This window comes from Daphnia pulex, chromosome 10, assembly GCF_021134715.1.
Source record: "Daphnia pulex isolate KAP4 chromosome 10, ASM2113471v1".
Classification (NCBI taxonomy): domain Eukaryota; kingdom Metazoa; phylum Arthropoda; class Branchiopoda; order Diplostraca; family Daphniidae; genus Daphnia; species Daphnia pulex.
This window is the reverse complement of record NC_060026.1, coordinates 7,403,799-7,425,459: the sequence shown is the minus strand read 5'-3', so window position 1 is coordinate 7,425,459 and position 21,661 is coordinate 7,403,799. Positions and strand designations below refer to the sequence as shown.

Sequence of the window (21,661 nt, the reverse complement as noted above, 5' to 3'; positions counted from 1 at the left end):
CCAGATACGTTCCACTACCCTAATACTATGTAAATTGAATTCATTTCAAATACAATTCAATATTCGCTGTTTCAAGCTGCCGAACAACTTCAGAAACAACAAGATTCATCAGTCGTTTCGTCTAACCTAACTTACTTTAGCCATGCTAAAAATTCGTCCAGTTCGTCATTAATGGATCCCCAATAAGCAGTTGTACTACCAGACTTGAAATATCAATTTGCTTGATAATCTGGACCCCATTCTCAGAATCGACATCTTCTGATCTGGAAGCGGGTATTGGCAAATTGAAATCGAAGAAGCTAGACGACAAACCTAAAACAGCCTTCTCAACAGAAAAGATGGATATTATTAATTTAATAGAATGCCATTCGGTCTAACAAACGCTCCTGCTACTTTCCAGCGTTTTATTAAAGAAATATTGAAATCAGTAATTGGGAAATTTGCGTTAGTAATACCTTTACGACGTAATCATATATTAAACCACTCTAGAGAAGTGAAGCATTTTAAACATATAGACCAAGTATTAGCAGGGTGTCCTCTCATAACATGCTTCGCTTTTTCAAGAGTTTCAGACTTAAAAAAATGAATTCCCTGACTTTGGCTAGCGCAGAATATCACAAAATAATTAAGTGACTAGCCATTTCTGAATTGCATTTTTAAAACATGAACTTAACTAGGTTAAACGGTCTGTGTTTCCACTTTAATTTTAAATGATTACGGATAAATTGAGACAGGTGACTCGATTAGTTTTGGGATGACTTGAGAAGGCTGAAATAAAATCTACATGTGCGATAACTGCGTTTCAAGTCGTCTTCTTTCCATTGATAATTGTTCCAAGTCTAGCTCCGTGAATTTCTGTTTCTTTTTTTATTTCTTTTAAATTCGCAACCAACAACTTTCTTTTCTGCTCTTCTGTAGAATAACTGGCCTCTTGCCTCCTCTTGCTCTCTTCAAAAGCCTTCCGATAGTGGAAAGTAGACATGCCGTCATCATCATCTTTGATATTGGAACGTCCAGTACTCTACCATAAAAATTGATGGTGTCGCTAATTCTTCGTAGATTGACAAGGGGCTCTTCATGAAGATTTTGAGAGAGAAAAATTTCGTTGACAGAAAAAAAAACTTTCGACTTGAGCCTGCCCGTGGCTATATCAAGTGGTCGTAATCCATTGTTGGATTACGATTTTTCGGTAACAAAACACTTTGCAGGTATGTGGATTTACGATCTGGTGGTTGACTTGTTGGTTTTCGGACCATCTTGACGATCAAGTGGTCGTAATCCAATCTTGTCTTTTGTTGGACCGTTGGGAATGCTGTTAGTAGAAAACCGAAAGAGGTGTAAGTTAATGAAATGTCAAGATTTCGTTTGGCTTATGGCTTTTATTGTTTTATTACTCTTGATTGCTCGGCTTTTTTTAGGCATGTGAAGTAGGACACCACACATTTTTAAAGTAGGAACAAGGCTAGTCCAGTGAAGATTTTGCGAGCACGGTCCACCGTACACATCAAAGTAGGCGAAATAAAATCGTTGGACGAAGGTATAGTCTAGAATATGCTAAGTTGCAATTAATGGCAACTGTTCAGCAACAAAAAAGAAAAGTGAGACTGATCCACAAGATTATTTCGAAGAAGAGGGAATATTAATCAAATACAAATATAAAATGTCCAAATAACAAAGTATCAATAATTACAGCACTACATTTTGCAACCCATAATACAGGGTCTACACTGCGATTTCATATTTGTAGTTATTGAACAAATTGCGAAAAAATGATAACCTTTTTTGTGGGTACATCTAACTTCTGCTGTGCAATGCAATCCCCGTAGAAATTCAGAATAAAATGCTATTCAAGAAACGTTAGTCCTTATTTATTCACGAACGACATCAATTCGCGTAGCTTTTACCTTCTCAAAAATGACAGATAAACCAGCAAAATTATTTCATGTTCTATCGAATAATCAACATTAAGTGACACCGGAGATTAGGCACGTAAAAGAAAACACATCCTTATGAAATTTAACTTATTAATGTCTGATGTTAAAAAAATTTGAAACTTTGTCCAAATGTAGACGACTGTGTCGTCTACCGTTGGTAAAAGTTTCAAGTAAAAATTGATCAATTTCAATTTTTTATGATTTTTTAACTAGCATACACTTTAGCTTGGAAACATATGGCGAGCGCGCCGATGTTTCCAAACTTTATGTCTAGCACTTTGGGGATAAAGTTCAATTTACTAAAATCTGAAAAAAATCATGGTGAAAGAAAATTCTTTCCTAACCAAGAAGATTTTTTTAAAATTTGCTTTGCGATAACTCAAACGTGAGTTATCGCAAAAAAGGGAGACACATTGGCCCGTAAGCCGCCGTGTTAGAAGCGCGGAAACACTCGCCGTGTTTCCAAACTTTGTGAGGGGACTGTACATTTCAAAGATAATGTGGGGTCGTCGCTGTTTCCTAGAAATGATTCACCACTACGTGAAATATTAGATTTAGCGCGTTTTTTGTTTTGTTTTGTTTTTTCAAACAAAATATGCAAATATATTTCAGAATTAGCTGGCAGTGAATAATCTAGTGGAAAATCTAGTAATTAGTAATGAAAAATACAACAGTATTGTAAGAAAATACTAGTTTATTTAGTGTTCCACTGTTCATCGTGTTGTTTAAAACCATATTCAGTTTATACGCAAGTTGGCGCATGGACAATTGGACATTAAAGTATTACAATTACCCGTGATTCTCATATTTGCCCTGCAAAACGGATTGCTCAAGAGGTAATCATTCTACGATGTTCTTCAACACATTGCAAAAGAAATTGGAATTACGCTTCATTTGAAGTTATCGCTACAAAGTTTTCTACTATTTTGATTCCAAGCTCGTCACAGTCGTTAAATACATCAAAATTTTAACAAAATTTAAAAAAATTATCAAATGTCAGCTGTCATGTTAGGTTTTGAAATTGCCTGCTGAAATTGAGCTTTTACTATTTTTCTGGCCTGTTTGTGTAATTTTAAAATATCAATGACCAATGTTTTCCTTCCTTGTATTATATATGTTGTGGATCAAGCAGCTGAACATATATGCTTGCCACTCTTTGATGTCACTTATAGATGTAGTAATCGAAGTGGTTGCAACACAAATATCAAGCCGTTTCCTGAGAAGAAGCGGCTTACTTTTTTTCTTGTGTATTTTTCCCGTGTAATTACAATTTGAAAAGAAAAGGGAAATTTCCTGAGAAGAAGCGGCTTACTTTTTTTCTAGTGTATTTTTCCTGTTTAATTACAATGTTAAAAAAAGGAAAATTTCTGTAAAATGGTCCATCCCATTCCCATTCTATCACTTTACTACCACCCGCAATCAGTGTTCCAACGGAAATGAAAATTCTTTGTAAATAAATAATCACAATTTTTCCCCTGACAAATGACAGAAGAAAGACGTTACCTTATCGTTTGCAGAAGATGATATGAGATTTGATACAGGAGAAAAAAGAGACAGCAAAGTAATCCGGTGGGCGTGAGAAGGAAAAAACTGCCAGAAACTGCTCCGCCTCCAACAGCGACTTACAATGTTTTTTTATTACTGGTCAAACAAAATATTTGATTGTGGCTATTAACAAAACGCCAAAAGTCCCTCGAAGGAAGGGAAACTCCTGGGCAGATACCATTCCTGCAACCTCAGCGGCAAAGGCATCCGCACCGGGGATTGTTTTCTGCCCCACCATAAGAAAATCACATCGTTGAGTCGATGCTTTCAAAATAATTTCGCAGCGGTGTTGAAGATGTCTGGTTGTTACCGCGCGGTTGTCGGACTTGTTGACGTCTTTTAGTTTGTTCACACCAGAAAATACATTGATGCCTGAGTGCCCAGGTTAGTTGGCTGTTGGGCCGTTTCCAGAGCATCTTTGGGGACGTCATGCGCTTGCTGCATACTCTGCAACAGCTCCTGCATGGTACGCAACAGTACCACTTTATATTAAGGACTGGACTATAGATTGCTGAAAAATTTGTATCGAACAACCATACAAGCATACTATAAACAGACAGGGAAACATTTTGTAACTTAATCAACTGCCTCTTTGGACAAGTGACTTTTTAATATTACATGGCAAAAAATCGAACAAACCTGCATATATTTGAGTGTCAGAAAATGGTTCCTAACACATTTATAGATGCAAAAAAAAATATATTTTTGTTTTTTAATCCTGGGGTAATAAAGAATTTTTGTCTTAGACGATCACTCTTTCTTCGTCCATCTAGTCCAAAAATAGCGTATGCTAATTTTTTGGTTGGGCTCCGTCACTGACTACTACTTTAATAATTATATTGTGTTTATGGAGAATCAAATTGTTTTGGTGATAAATTCAAATAGGATACTTCCTGATGCAGCACCTTTGAAGCGAAGAATGCAAAAGGCTGTACTAATTAACATTTTTACGGCAGGACAAGAATGGTAAAACATGGTCAGCAAGCCCCTTCGTAGTTTTGTATTCAAATCTTTTCCAAAATCGACAAAGCCATGGTGTTTTATGGTTCCTTTGATATAGAAGGTCATTTTTAATCTTTTTTTTTTATCAAAGAACAATTGTCCTCGTGTGCTCGAGAGGGTGCTCGAGCCTTAAAGAAAATTTTTCGCGGTTTTAAATACTAAATCGTTGAAACCGAACTTGCGCTCAGCAGGCGATAACATTCTTCTTATTGTATTCATGGAAGGGATAGGAAGTTGACCCTCGTTTTGAATGTATAGGTATGCCTTTGTGATTTTCAGTGTGAGGACCAGACTTGCCATTAAGAAGACGTTGTTGTATTGCATGAGTTTTCTTGGATTTGGCTTTCATAATAAAATTTTCAAGTCTGAATTATTAGGAGTTGCTGTCAAATAATAAAATAGTTATTATGTTGCATCGTCATGGAGCTACATGAAAACACACTTGGAAAAAGTAATGATGTTAATAAGGTTATTTTCAAAATAAAAATTAGAATGTGTCAATTACTTTCCTATAGAAAGACATATCAGGTAAAGTGCGGTTTTTAAAGAAAAACAGATATGTTGCACCAATCCAGATCCAGAAGTCATAAAAGGTTTACGTGGGATCAAGATTTGTTCTTTCATTAAATGGACACTTTGATGTCTAAGGTTCTAGTAATGATCAAAACGTTGGCTTTGTCACAATGTCCAAATAAAAGCATTTTTCAACATTTTATTTCGGTATCACCCGATTTTTCTAAAAAATACCATTTTCATTATTCTTTATGTGCGATTAATAGAAATGTTATTTTATTCGCATATTTCCAATTTCGACTTCAGCTCCTGCAACAAAGTAAGGCTAGTCAGTGTAATTTTGCAGATGGATATTTTTTTTACAAACCTCGGTCTTCTGTTAACTGTGATCTAATTTACAATTGGCACTTTTCAGTTGATTTTTCATCCTTTTTATGTTTCAATTTCAGAAACACGTTACGTCTCAAATTCTTCCAAATTTTTCACCAACGGGTATTACCTCCCACAACACTCGATCGGTCTTACGCATTCTGATGCTGGTTTCTGGAACTGGAGTATTGCCACTGCAACACAATATTCTAGACGACGAATTGTTGGCTTTGTTGGTTTTTGCCATTTTTTTTCTTAGTTTTATTTAGCCAGCTTTGAAATTTGTGGATTGGAATTGCCAAGAGAAGGGAACACTCGTAGCTGTGCAAGGCTTCGCTCTATGACGATTGCACGTGCTCCACTGCTCTTTTTAAAAGCTTCCCCTCCACCCCCCCCCCCCCAAAAAAATGATTGACTGATTCTTTTTTCTAATAATTTTTTTAAAGTAGAAAGATCGGCAAAGGCGCTCGTGCCCGCGCCAATGCCCTAACCACCCGTGCCATTACGCCGCCAATGCCTCCGACTGAACCTCCAACAATGGACGAAAAATTAGCTTACAAGAAAGCTCCACCGCCTCCTGGAGCAGCTACTCCATCTCCAGCAGCACCGCCTACTCAGACACCAGTACCTTCTTTACCTCCGTCGTCTCCTCTATGCTTCCACTGCCAGCTAATGCAGGTAATTCAAAAATTGCTGGGGATGATTGAGCAGAACAAGTGCGTCTGCAAAAAAGGCTTTCTTTTTGTCACCTCACCTCTCCGTGGAAGGCACAGTATAGCCAAGCCAAGGAAAAATCCCCATGTTCAGTTTCTTCACTTCGGTTCATTTCAGTTTCCTGCCAAATTCACGCCAATAAAAATAAAATACAAAAATACTAGCGCAGAGTTTTTTGGTATATCATTGTTGTTATAAACCGAGACATCAGATATTTGTTTTTTTCTATAGGTGACAAAACGTTCTGCCTATATATTACTATAGAGGCAATAGCAAAAAAAAATAATTACTGACACAAATGAATTGAATTGAAAGCAAATCCATTCAGCAAAGGCTTTCAAAATAATGTCAATATTTATGAATGAATTCTGTGAATGAAGGTGTTGTTGTTGTTCCGCAGTCGCCCCACCCAGTCGCCCCACCCATTCTTTTTGCGCTAAGGAATTTTATACCGATCCCAACATCGAAGAAAGTAGCTTAGCCACTCACCAGCGTTCCATTTCCAGCACGAGGGAATGAATTTAACCTAGAGCCAAGTTGCCCTGTTCCTCTTGGTTTCTCATTCGTAGACCTTCTAATACTTTTTTAAAAGCAAATGAAGAGAAATGATCTTTTTCTGCAGAAGTCAACGTGCAGCGGATCTATAACGATTTCAACGCAGGAAACTTTTCTTGAAAGTTTTGGTTATCGTCTTACTTCAATACTCATACGGCAAGTTGTCTTTCACATATTATTTACGTAATCCTTACAAGAGTCTTGGACACTTGTCTTTGTCTTTTTCATAAGAACAAAAACAGGTCATCGGCCACTCTACCGCCGGTAAATTTGCACGTCAATCCTTTTGGGAATCATAGCTAGACAAGGTGTAATCGAAGACAATATTTGGGGTTGCGTTGAAAATGAAAATGAAACTTTTGAAACAAGGATTGAGAACCGTTATTGAAAATTGGAAGCAGGTTTCTACAAATGGTAAATCGTAGTCGAAGCCATAAAAAATTTGCTTTTAAGGGTGAACGAACACTAGCCCACCTCTGAGGTAAAATCAATTCTCAGGCAACTCCCGAAGAAACAGACAAGGATTATTTTGCTAAAAAATGTGTTTGTGGTTTAAAAGATTCAACACGAATGTTTTGTAAATACGAAACCGGTTGCTTTTTATAGTAGTTGATTTTCATTTTAAGTGATTTTCAAAACTGATTGTTCTCTGCCCCAAATTTTTCTTTATTTTTCGAAATAGCTCGAACAATTTTGTTCCAGGTATTTTGATGCAGTTTTTTGGGCTGCACTCCGTAAACCCAATACCAGAACCCAACACCAGCCCCAATTTCTTCACACAATCACCAAAAGCATCATCAGCACAAGCATCAGCCACAGCCAACATAACAAAACGATCACTGCCTAACTCGTACGGAAGCGCATATTATAACACCTATCACTGATCTCTTGCAACTTACCACAGGCTAATTGAGGCTTTGGTAAGGACTAAAAACTAGGATGCACAAATGCACAAAAGTACAATATAAACACTTCTTTTTCTTATTCTTTTTTTATAGTAGGGAGCCCACAACTACTTTCAAACCCCCTTCTAACACTTACAACGAACAACGACAACTCTGTACCAGGGGAAATGAGGGGAGAAAACGACTAAAATAAAAAAATAAACAATTTTTAATTTTAAACTCGATAGGGTTCTATTTATTTAAAAAATCTGGAACTTTAACATTTCCTATAGAGCTAACGCAGCTCTTTATATTTTTCCTTCCCCCTCGAAGCGTGACGTATTATGTGAACGTTCCGTAATATGAAAAAGCATAATTTTCGGAACTGGATCGTGATGCATCATGGAAGGTGAGGAAGGTATTTTGCATTCTTGTTGGTTTTCCTGATTTGAGCCGAGTTGGAAACAACAACTTTTCGCGGAAAGTTTTCTTTTCTTGTGTGATTTTTTCAGTGCTCAACAATCTGGAAAGTGGATTGAGAATTTGTGCAATTGCCATTTTTATTTGATTGGTTCGTTTTTCCTTTCCTTTCGTTGGTTGTCCACATATTCAAACTGTTTTTTTAAATATTCGAGCTCTTTTCTTTCTTTTTTTTTGTTTCCCCCACTCCTTCTGTTGGAGATTAAGATTTATCTTCGAATCCTCCAAAAACTACTAAATCAAAATTTGTAGTGGTGGATGAGTAGTAGGTCGCTGCACCCTGCATCCCTGCCACCACAGTCACCTGCCGATCATCCAGCAACAAACGGTGGAACCAATGAAGACCGAAACGGTAGTGATCGCTCTATTTTGGCCGGCACAAGCAGTGGCAGCGGCGGTCTGGGCAGCCCAGTTAGTCTCACGAGTAATAACAGTAGTGCTTAAGAAATAAACGGTGCTCTGGTAATGGAAGCCTCTTTTCTGGTCGTCTACCATCGAAAATGGTCTCACAACGCATTGTTTACTTGCGCGTCGTTTACTTGTTTATTGGCTTTTTGTCTCACGTCATTACGACGAGCGAACGGCATCCATCGAAGGACGTGAATGACGTCGAGCGAAACGCAATTTTTCTTATATATTTATTCCAACAATAAAAAAAATACAAAGGTAAAATTAGATCATCGCTTCTTTCTTTCTTTCAAGAAAAAATCTACATAGGCGATAATACAACAACGAAACGCTGCATTTTGTCCGTGCGGTGAATGGCCAATTGTAAAAAAAAACAACATTCACGATTTCGCACCTACGATAAGATTGTTCTTACTCACGCGCGGGAAAGGCGGCGAGAAAAAGCGAGTCGCTATAGATAGAAGTTATAAGAACCACGAAAAATAAATTACATTTGAATAAACCCCACACAAAACCGACTATAAAATAAAAGATTACACACACATACTCGTCGTGTGAGAAAAAAAAAGGTTTTTGTGTGTACGAATTTGTCTTAATGAGCGTACGCGATATTTTTTTGTTTTCCAGTCGTGAAAGAATCGGTTGTGACATTTAATCAATACAGCGGGTATGGGAACGCGATAGAGACTCATGCTGAAAGAAAAGGTGATCTAAATAAAATGAAATTGCAAACGGTAGGCAGTTCCATGTTGATGTGCATCCATGCTTGCATTCAATGCTGGAGCTGCTGAATGGAATGCAACATATTCGTCTGCATGAGCATTAGATCCATGTTTATCAGCACATCTTGAGCAGGCGGCCCCTGCCTGCCGCTGACGAAGCTAGTGGAAATATTTAAAAAAAAATAGAATTCGTCTTATGTGTATACAGTAATGTGATTTGTTAATCTGAAATTGGAAGTAGGCTATATGTATATTCTTTTATCTTGACGTGAGTGACGATAAGAGATATTTATTTGATATCAACAGGATGTCCATATAGGATGTCCTATAGACTACAACTTACGACTTGTTATGGATGGGTAAATTGGATGCCCAAAATACATTCATATGACATCATTTGGGATCAGCCAAATGATGGACAAGACCATGGATGGACATCCACAGACCATCGTTTGCCACTAGGGCATTAACCACGACTTTCACTTCGGCGTCCCCTATTCCATGAATCGATGCATAAATGACAGCGAAAAAAATATCGATAACCCCTAACCAACCAAGGGCGTTACTCAAAAAAATATACAAAAGTCTCAAAAAGATAAGTTTTATTTACGCTCTTCACTCACTACCACTCACAAAAGCTTCAGAATGTAGAACAACAGTGTCTCAACATTTACACAGACTAAAGTTCGACTAAGAACTTTCTGTAGATTGTAGTATTCCCTAGTATGACAGCGTGGCGTTATCACCGTGAAACTCTCTCACAACCGTCACACCATCGAAGAAACGGCCTAGAAACGCATGGCGCATGTTTCGAAGCAGCCCACAGTGTTGTAGATTTTCTTCTAATTCTTCATGGTGACACGGTGGTAGGGCTGAGGTGAAGGAAAAACGAAATTTCTCTACCGTGAGGTTACCATCTTTATACGTAAACATAGGTTGGGTGGATTTGACCCACCTTTTCAATAGAACAAAAGGGTGCGGAGATTTCAACATTACGGCCGCGAGGTGTTACCCGTAGAGTTCTCAAACACCACCGTTACGTTGATTATTCCTATCGACAGTGCTTCTTCTTCCGTAAAACTCATTAATGGTTCACCCTCCCATGGGTGAATGGAAAAAGTTTCTGTGCGAAATTAAAATCGATCGTGGAGAAATACGCCGTTGACCATTGACCACCTGACTGAGCGGCGGGATATTTACACTATAACAGGAGGAAAGGTGAAGGCAAGGCTATCTATTTTTACCAATTCTGTCTCTATGAGTCAGCGCTGAAGTTTCCAGTATTTGAACGTCTTTTTGGGATATCCCCCGTTATTACTCTTGTTTCGACAATGTCGGGAGCCGTGGCCAGTTAGACAACACGTATAGCAAGCTTTCGTCTTCCTAATATGTGCTGCAGAAGGGAGGGGGTGTGCGACATCTCTCTCGTTAGCCTAAGTTTAATTTCTCTGACCATGTTATCCAAAAGGGTGTTGAGACTGCAAATATTTCTCGGTTCTTATGGATCTAAGCCTCCACCCCCAACCCACTTCTTGACGCATTATGATCCTCAATTTCTCCAAGAGATGCCTCGTCTAAACGCCGAATGAGATCGAAGTAAGATTCGTCCGACGTCGAGTTGCTGGACAGCATTGCTTCTTTATAGGCCGGGCTTTTAAGCCCAAACACTATCCTTTGGATCACTTTCAACAGCGTTAAACGTACTGGATTTTACGATTACGAATCATGATTACGAACAATGAATAGGAACACGTAGATATGGCGCGGGAAAAATTGCTAAAGGTGAAATTTGGAGGAAAGAAGGAAAAAAAATATCACGTGGGGATAAATATTGGCTTTGAAAATGAACTCACCCCATAGAAAAAAATTTGGCATTCAGAACATTATCCCTTTTAAAAGAACTTCTAATTTCTAACTTTCATATTGATTTTAACTAACATATTCATCCTCAGGTAGGATAAGAACATGAAATGCTCGCAATTGGAAGCAAAAAGCTCTCAAAATTTGTCTTGTTTTCTTTCAATGACTCGTTCTTTGTCTTTTTAGAAGAACCCAAAAGTTCACTCACAAATTCCTCTTTCGTGATCATCGTCTTTAAAAGAACACGAATTCTAAGGTAACCAAGATTACAAAGTATATTTTATTGGAGACATGAGAAGGGATAACATACGATACTCAATTTTCTTCCCACACGTTAATCTACTTCCCACGAATTAACTAAACGACATTTTGCACGAGTAGAGCACTTAAACAGGCGAAAAAAGAGAGAAAGCTCTAAAGACGTAGTTCACGGTAGGAAGTACTGGGCGATCTGGTGTGAGCCATCTTACATATCCTGCCAAATCGCCATTACGTTGCCTAAAGCCACTTGTAGCGAGAAAGAGAATGTTATTTTGTCAATGTGAAACATAGGCGAAGGAGTTGAAACATAATGTTCAAGTATTGCGTTCAAGCTGATGAGCTGAAAGATCACCGGCTTCATTTTTATCAATGTCGGAAATGACTATTGCGTTCTCCTCAATGACTCACAGCTGGCTTGGACACAACTCCTTCTTTGTTCCTCACAAGAGCGGATCTCGGGAATCCGTCCTTTCCAGAGCAGATCTCGTCGACGCAGTTGATGGTCCATCCTCCTCTCGAAGTGTTGTCAATAACTTGGAGTACTAAGTCTCCTACTTGGATATGGCATGGATCAGCCTACCACTTTCTCCTGTTTTAGGAGTGAAAGGGCTACTTCGGTGGTCACAAACGGAAATGGTCCACAATTATTTGGAAAATTCGCCATCTCCAACGAGGGGTTGGGCTGGACTCGTAGAGAACATCGGCTGGGAAACAAGGATTAACTCGGGCTAGAAAAAGATGGTAATGTGTTAGAACAGTTGGATCGTTTGGGTCTCTTGAGCATCTGCCAATGGGTTGATCTTTCATGATGGACGCGACCTAGACTAAATACAAAACAAGTACTTCATCGGGAAAGGAATGGTATTGCAGAATAAAGAGCAGTGCATCCTTGAACGTTTTATGGAAACTTTTCCACGCTCCTCCTTAATATGGGGCAGATGGTGGGGCAGATGGCAATTTTTGATAATGCTGCTAACGGAAGCCATACCTAGAAGTTTTCACTATTGCACGTGCACAACAATGAGCGTCCATTTGGTGGTCAAATTTTGTAAAAACAGGTGATCTTGCACAATGACTTTCGTCGCATGATGATCTGAAGGCAGTAATATCGAATATCCTTTGAAAAATGACAATACCCCAAACGACCGTCGACGCGAATAAGTTTCTTCTTCGAATCAATGAATGGTGTTAATGTAATTTTAGATGAGTTTGTTCTTTTCCCTTTTCTAGTGTCCGGTATACCTTTCCATAGCTTTCTCGTTGAGCTACATGCAGATGAGGAAGACTTCAGCTTCTTATATTTCAAAAATTAAGCTATAGGGGTTTGATTTTTTTCACTGAAGGGAAGAGATTGTAGGTGATTTGCTGTGTTGTGGATGAGTATCCGGAGATGAAACCAACTCAACCAATTTCGAGAGATACATTTTTGAGTCGTTGTCTGGCGGCTCAAAGTATTTTTGTGTGGCTGGCCAGCTGTTACTGGGTTAGCGGAGGAAGCCAGGGCCGGTCCACCAACGGGTTTCTTCCGTGAGAGAGGTTTCCTCGACGCTGTAGCTGCAGTCATTGTCTAGTTTTAAAACGCCTGGTATGAGTCGCCACTGTTTCGCAGCCGGTAATGATACCACCACACGGTTCGCTTCCCGAGTATGGTAGTGGCAATGGGTGAAGTAGATCCAGCGAAGCACAGTAGATGAGTCCCAGTATGTTTCGACATCAAATTTAAGTTGGAGGTCTCTTTTAGTCTAACGCGCACGGCAATGTCGTGATAAAATGTCATGACATGAAACAACTATAGTTGTTCGATGAAAGAATTAATCATCGCATCTGAATTCTTCTAACATTTTTTAACCTTCACGAAAATCCTATGTAATTATTTTCTGTTCTCACAAAAATTCTGCAACAGCGTTAGTATTATTTGCAGATTCCAAGATTTTTTAACAGTCTCATCAGGAATCCCCAACAGCCCAGAATTTAAAGTTTACACTCCAAGAAGAGGTATTAGTGCTCTTTCTAACGCGTAAATTATCAGTTCAATCGCTGAGTTAGATTGGAGTAATTCGGAACACCGACTGAGAATCTATAGCGATATCCTCGATAAAGTGAAGCGTAATGTCCTTGAAACTGAAGATTTGTCGCTATTTTACCCAAATGATTACAAGGAGTTACTAGATGCTGTACGAGTAAAGGTATTTAATTTAAGTTCACTTAAAATTTACATATACTGACAATTATTTCTCCAAATAAGATAAATTTTTTGAGAATCGAAGCGAGCGTCTAACTTTGTTGACTTTGGCTCCGAACAGCTCGACACACGAACAAACAAGTGATTTTTTCGGTGTTTTTCTAATACTTCGCCAATTGCCAGTCAAGCCGTTGATTTGAAAATAAGCAGTGGTATCTTAGCCCAAGCCCCCAAAAAGAGAAATGTTCATTGTTTGAGTGATGGTAAAAAATTCATTTACGTCAAGTCAAATTCATTTTGAGATTATTGTTTTATTTTTCAATAGAGGGAAAAGCGCGAATTATTGATTTTTATAAATCCGATGAATATAGTCACCAATTACCGTGAATGAAAAATGTGAAAAGCGTGAAGCAGCTAAATGGAAAACTAATGAAAATACAGGAGTGAATTTTGCTTGTCAACATCTACGTCAACTCTACGCTGCACACCAAAAAATACAGCCCCACTTGTGTAGTGTGCAAGCTTTCCGCCTTCTTTGAAAATAGACCAGCCTATGTCATCAATAATGGTGCTAATTGCATACACTCTGTTTGTGTACGTGTGTACCATCAGAAAGTCAAACTCATGCTGGACGTAATTGATTCATTAATGACCCGCTATTCAATATCATCTATTAATATTATTGTTATGATTATTAAGGTATGTCCTTCCAAGTAGATATACGTCAAGATATATCCAGTTACCTTTCGATGAAAAACTCTTTAGAATTTCAACTGTTGAATGAGACATATTATTAATAGTTATTTGTCTAGCAGATCAGAGCTACAAAAAAGTGTTAATTTAAGGTGTGTTATCAATTTGACTTCGATTTTCTGTTTAAGTTGTATTTCTTTTTAGTTTCTGATTGTTTTTAAAATTTATTGTTTTCTTCGGTTCTTGTTTTCTTCAGTTACATTTTTTATTTTGGTTGCTTTGCATAATTTTATGTTAGTTATAATTCATGCTTTTCCTTGTTTAGTTATAATAAGTCTTCGTTTGTCAAGTCCTTTTTTGAAAATGTCTTTGTTAGACAGTTTAGTTGCTGGTAAGAATTTGAGTTAAAATGCATTGGAATTTTCTGACTCTCTCGCAAAAGAGAATAATTTCCCTTTTCAAATTAATGACATTATTACTTTTACAGCTTTCAACGCTTAAGAATCTGTTGGATCCTAAATGTAAATTTTAGTCTATTGTATACATTACGTGTTCCCAATATGTGCAACGCAAAAAAAACAAGAGCAACAGGTGCGAGACCAAAATAGTGTGCTTAGGCCGCCAATTGTAAGTTTATTTTGGGTTGTTTTAATACCTACTATCGGCAAATTTCGAATTGTATCGGAGAAATTTGCTCGCCAACTACGCCATATAAAAAAACTTCAATATGTATCGCCGAAAAGAGTGAGTTTATTACCTGTCCACTGTCCATTACATTATACCCACAAAGGCTTAATATTTTCCTTTTTCAGATATCTTACGAAAAACCCAGCCCTCCATCAATTTGTAATTTCCGATTTGTCGCTGGAGAAAAATACCACTTTGAAAAGGAAGTAAATCCATTACAAATGGGGGCAATTCATGAAGAGTAAGGACATAATTGAACGAACGAAATTTATAACAATTTCAGTGTCAAGCATTGACGTAGTCTTGTACCCCTCGATGAACACCTGTATCACGGGGGTGAGAAAGCATTCAGAGCAGCTGATAGATCAGATCGACGTAAAACCCTGTTGGGTACTCTTAGATCGGCTGTTACCCGAGAAGAAATGAAGAAAAAGAAGACATTTGTAAACTCTAGGAGGAAAAACAACGCAAAGAAGGTTTGCCTAAAGAAGCAGCCGAGAAGGCCGCACTAGTGAATGAGGAAACAATCATGCAGTTGGCCTCTATCCACAAACGCCAGTTGAACATAGAACAAGAAAAGCAGAGATTGGGCCAGATTTGGATGAAGCAGCTGCAAGCCAGCTCGTAAAAAGTACAGTGGTTACTCTTCCGGTCACCCCGGTCAAAATTACGGCTAAAAGACGCAAAAAACTACTCCTGGACGCCAATAAAAAAGCAGAGACTGCTAAGAAGGCAATTGACGATAAGGAAACAACACTACAAAAGGAATTAAAGTCTGAATTGAAAGAAGATTTAAATACTAATTTCTTCATGTTTACTTCCAGATATCACCTGACTATCAAAGACATCACCGAGAAAAAGGCAGGAAGCTTAACTCAGTCAGAGAAGCTTTGTTGGTCATTGTCGCGACACTTCGCATGTCGCTTGATCGCATGTCAAGTTTCTTGAATCTTGCATTCGATTTCCGAAATCAATTTTACCGCCAAGATTGGCTTCACTACGAGAACACTTAACCCCTGTTAAGGGGTTCAAGGGATTCAAGGGGTTTCAAAAAAGCAATCGGAGAAACCTAAAACAACCTACGCTGTGACAGTGGTAAATATCCCTGGGCCTGGTGGTGCAATAGTGCAAAACACTATTTGAGCACCAACGGTGCAATAGTGCAAAACACTATTTGAGCACCGACGATGCAATAGATTTCTTTAGGAAGACCATTTGGCGAAGTGAAAAGATTTTTAAAATATAAATTTTCTCCGTTGGCATTATGTTGCTATAAGAACAATTTTCCAAACAAATAATTAAAAACTATTTGAAATATTTTATTATTATTATTTAAGGCTTAATTCTGCGTAACTATTATTTCAGTAGAGAAACAGTGTAGTCTGAAAAATCTGATTTCTAGTTTGATGATGACTTTTCGTCTTCTTTTTCGTGTAATTTCATATAATTTCCTATGTGGTTCTTATTGTGATTAATATGCAGATTGTGTCGAGAATTAACGACACTGAATTGTAGATTCAACTCATTTTCTGAAATCAAATACAAGTTCAGTTTGCAAAAGATGTGTTAGATAAAAAAAAGAGGAAGAGAAAACAAAAGTGAGACACACCGACCTGTATGAACAAGAGTGAGGCTTGTTCTGCGTTGTTTAGAACAAAGAGGGGTGTTGAAATTAGGGGTTGAGAGGGTTGAGAATTTAGGTGTGCAACATTTCAACTGTGTAATCATTTGTGAGTGAAACAATAATTTATTTCGACAAAATTTCGCATTAGGTTTTGGCTATGCTGATTGAGCTAATTAGAATGAATGAATATAGTTTTGGTAAGCTTATAATCACATCATAATGACGGCAACATCTTCTTAAATCGCTTATAGGTAACTTTTAACTGATTGTGATTAAAAAGTTATTATCATGGGACCATGTTATGTTTTTATGTTATCGCAGTCGAATCATTCAAATAAGACCTGTTGTATTGAGTTGTAATTTTCACTCATAGGTGGCAAAGGTGACTGTCCAGTATTTTTACAAGCTGTCCAAGATTTTTTACGGTTGTCCCAATTAAGGAAGACGTTTGGAATATCTCATTACGCGTAAATATGCCATAGCCACAAAAGTGCCCAGCAGAATTCGGAACACTACCCTAGGCGGCTAGGCCCCTACCAACTCTAACTTGTAGAACAGACTAAATTTATCGTATTGATATTAAATTTTATTGTAAAAATATCGACTCCTCTTTTAGTGACAGAATTACATGGTTGAATACTGTCACGTTCTGTCTGGTTCACTAATGCTCTTGTTTTTAGGGCGAGCGCTAGATGGCCTTGCGTCGACCTGACTTCCCTTCCCTCTTTAACCCTTTTTCCCTTTTCAGAGTGTGTCTGCGTGTTGCGTCGGACGGTCGCATCTATTTCCCCGTCTGAGTTTGTTCTTTTCCTATCCGTGTGTTTGCTTGTGTGTAAAATGTGTTGGTGCTGTGCTTGTTTGCGTGTGTGTAGGATAGTGTTAGACCCATTAGGGGCATCATTGGCTTAGGTTAAGCGTAGTTAGTGTAGGGCCAATGGTGAAAGCCACCAGATTGACTGTGCCGGTGTCGTTGGCCAGCTATTTGGTGCCTTTTATTGATTGTGTTCCAGCAACAAGTATGCCGAACTGATTGCCCGTGACAATACCAAGGGCTCAAGATTTAAAAGGAATGATAATTAACAGTTCTGTGCAGGATTTCGTCAGTGAGGGTGTCACATATCTTGATGTAGATTCTGGCAAGAGAAAAACAGAAGACAGTTACGCCAATGGGTTTGAGGAAGGAACGCAGAAATTTTTAAGATGATATAATGCAGATTCATAAGTTTTTTAAATACCCGGTTGCTTTATTTTCAACCGATTCCGCCTCCCTTCGGTACATTATCTATCTAGCTATCTTTCATGAGGCAATGAGGCTAGAGTATGAACGATGAAAATTAGGAAAAGCTTCGATGACGACAATAAATATCAACAAAAATTGTCCTTCGATCGTCAGTATCTCTAGGATTCTTCCAAAATTCTTATGGAGAGGGGAAAAGCCTCCGTCAAATCTCAGGTTCACATAAATTTTGAATTCTCCATAAGTTCTTGTTGGTTCTTGTTCTTACGCAATGTTTAATTATACAAATATGTTGAGCTTCTCTCGATAAAGTAAACTTAGCAGATTATTAACTAGGAAAACTTTTGGAACGCTAGGCCATAAAAGGAAAGAGTGTAGACTTCCGGTTTTGTAAAAAAAATGTAGCACTGATAAATAATATTCTGATAATTCCAGCTTTTGATCTAACTAATTTGGGGCAATTTCAGGTAACCCTTTAAGAACAGATTTTTGATACAGTACCAAGTTATTATTGACTCGCTAAATTTCTCGTACATCCTCAGAAAAATAGATTTTGGGAGTACCTAAATCGCAAAATCGAACGCCTAAAATGCGAAACCCTACGCGAAACGTGCAGTATTTTTCTAATAACATTTTAAAACTGTTTTAAATTCTAAATTGTGATTGTTTCGTGGTTTTACCTCTTTCAACTGTGCATTTGTTTCATCTTCCGACATAAACAATGGGTCGGTTTCTGCCTCACTCTCAGACCCTTCGACATTCTCGTTTGGAGTGTTGGGCGTGGCCTCAAACCCTACTATAGCTTCCTGCGGAGTGGCCGCATCCTTTGGCTTTTCCGTCGGGGACAAATGTGGCGGATCATCTGACGCCTTATTGTGGGATTCTTCCTCGCACCCGGACCCTACGGCATTCTCGTTTGGAGTGTTGGGCATGGCCTGAACATATCCAATCACTTCCTGTGGAGTGGCTGCATGCTGTGGCTTTTCCGTCAAGCAAAATGTGGCGGCTCATTTGACGCCTCGATTGGTCGTTTTCTTCCTCGCTCCTGGATCCTTCGGAATCCTCTTCGGAGTGTTAGGCGTGGCCTCAACATCTCAAGTCGCCTCACCCTTGATTACCAGTCTTACCTATATTGCAAAATGTGGTAATTATAAATTTAACAATATTTAAAAAGAAGACGATGATGAATTAGGGTAGCTCTGGACGAAAAGAACGTAATTCTTTTACAGTACGTCGCTCTTATATAAGTGTTTTTTTATTCATATCCTAGTGTAAAATGTAAGTAAATGTAAGAAATACCACGAAAATTAAAAAAATTCCGAAATTATTATGAAATTCGAAAATAATGACTTTCTCTTACTCACTCTCCCTCTCGCTACAACAAGTGACTACTCCTCCTCCTTCCTACTGCCGGACAGCAAAGACAACGCCCAAACAATCAAACTACTCGAGAAAGGTGTGCGCTACAAGAATGACCGCTACAAATTGGATATGGGATATGCCGAAAGATACGGTAGTAGCACCAGGTCGATTCTGGAAAGAGCCTAAATAAAAATGTTGTCAAGACCAAGGCCACAGAGACAACAATAGGAGATTTCGTAAACCAAAGTCATGCAAAAAAAACTGGAAGAAGACGAACTCGAAGACCCTGTCAGCCGTTCGTGGTACCTACCTCACCACGCATTCTTCAACCCAAGGGAGCCTGGAAAATTTCGAGTGGTTTTTCTGACGATGCTGCTTCCTTTCGTGTCATTTCATTGAATAAATGCTCGTTGACCGGCCCCGATCTGCTAACACCTCTCATCTAGATTCTTCTCAGGCTCCAGGAGCGAAGCCATCTGCCATCACCGGAGACATTAAGGGTATGTTTTATCAGGTTAAAGTTCGCCACAATGACACATCCTTATTACGCTCTTTATGGAGATAATCAAGCCTAACCGAGCCACCCGATATCTTTGAAATGCAGGTTCTAATCTTTGAAGCCACCTTCTTCCCCGCCGTCTACTCGTACGTCCTCCGAAGGGTAAATGAAGAGAAGTTCCCTGGGCTGACGAAAAAGGCCGAGAAGAATTTTTATATGGACAACTATATTTCGACACTGAAGAAGAAATGGTGGAATCTTAGAGTGAAATTCAAGAAGGATTATGAACGGCAGATTTTTTCTGGATCTAAAAGATGTCAACGTCAAAAACTCTCAACACTATCCCCAACGATCTTAGGTCCGACCTAATCTAAACTTGAACCTTTATGCCCTTCTCGTGAAAAAGACGCTGGGGATCATGTTAAACTGGCAAGAGGGTCATTTTTTATTTAAGGTGAAAATTAAAGCGGGCTCAGAAACATATAGCTCGATTCTATAAGCGACGTCTGCGTCTCTTTTACCCACTAGGATTTTGGACCACCATTATCGCCTCGACATAAGAATTCTCCAAGTCATCTGTCGTCTGAAATCCGAATGGGACGACACCCTGCCAAAAGCGGTAATTCCGCAATGGTAGTCATACTAATCTGCTTTATTTGGAATCCCTTAACATCCCAAGATGCATACAGCCCTTTTCTCCGACGTCCATCCAGCTACACGCCTTCGTTGATGCAAGTGGCCCATTTCTTTGAGTGTACATACAACTGTTAAACACACCGGACTGTCTTGCATCGTTAAATGAAGAAGGTGAAGGTAAGAAATGAAAAAATTTCAAATTTGCTACAACTTGCTAAAAAGCAATGTGGAAAAGGATTTGTTTTTGGTTTTTCAATATCTTTCCAGTTTGTGAGCAAAAAAATGTAACCAAAAATGTAAATGTATCCCTTTGGGCTTTGGCCAATCAATCCAGCATGATTAAACTGAAAAAAATGCGATACATTCTATGTGGGGATGTATACAATTACTGATAATACACAAGCTTCGATAATTTTAACAGATAATCACAAACACGTCTTTAAGTTCAAGCAAAAAAAGTTAGATAAAAGCAAAGAACATAAAAGAAAATGAGAATTAAGAAAATGAACATTAACGTCTTAATTTTTATCACTGCTCACAAGTGAAGTTTTTGTATTTAACGTATTCGTATCTACTGCTTCAAAGCGAAGAAAATGTTACGACCTCCTTCGTAATATCAACATGCAGTGACCCAGGTTAGCCATGGTTCATCACCTTACCATACCAAGGAGGAAATTATTTACCAGGTAGTTATGATTCCCCATACCGAGACAGGAATTATCCGCTGCGCTCCTTGGTACCCGCTCCTTTTGCACCAAACGACTAAAAGAGAGCTCCTACTAAAATGTGATGCCGAAACATACTTGTCCGACTCATCTACTGTGCCTACTGCGCTGGATCTACTTCACCCATTGCCACTACTATACTCGGGAAGTGAACCGTATGTTGGGATCCTTACCGACTGCGAAACAGAGGCGACTCATGCAGGCGTCTTAAATCCAGTCAATGAATGCAGCCACAGCGTCGAGGAAACCTCTTTCACGGAGGACAACCGTTGTTGGACCGGCCCTGGCTTCTTCCGCTAATACAGCTGGCCAGCCACACCAAAATACTTTATGTCACCAGACAATGACTCCAAAATTGATCTCTCGAAATAGGGTACGTCGGTTTCATCTCCGGATACTCATCCCCTCCACTCTCTACTACAGAAAAATCCCAGCCAATGTTGGTTGAAAAGAATTTTCACATGGGTTCTGAGATTCATCCGCAATCTCTTCGCTTCACTAGCAAAAAGAAAATCAAAACCCTTTAACTTAATTTTTGAAATGTGAGAAGCTGTGAGCCTCAACAGCATATAGCTTAGCTCAACGAGAAATAGTCTGGGAGCTGGGCGACAAAAAAATGACAATTTATTAGCAAAAGGTTTGAGGTTAAAATGTGGTTAGGGGGGTATGACACACACGAAAAGCCACGTCTGTCGACTGGCGGCCGGGGCGTTCAAGCGTGATGCGATACCGAAATCGGCGGGAACAGTAAAAAAATCACTTTTGTTTA

At 38.7% G+C, this 21,661-nt stretch overlaps 1 long non-coding RNA gene across 2 annotated transcripts; it reads left to right on the top strand.

The window, feature by feature from the left end:
- Positions 1–17,157: 17,157 nt before the first annotated feature.
- On the top strand, positions 17,158–20,585 carry LOC124205771. 2 transcript variants are annotated; one of them, XR_006879465.1, is made up of 5 exons: positions 17,158–18,137; positions 18,213–18,814; positions 19,056–19,532; positions 19,637–19,985; positions 20,060–20,585. It is a non-coding gene; the product is annotated as an uncharacterized LOC124205771 (long non-coding RNA). The 2 variants fall into 2 exon arrangements; XR_006879464.1 differs by having other exon boundaries at positions 17,170–18,814.
- The last annotated feature ends 1,076 nt before the right edge of the window (positions 20,586–21,661 follow it).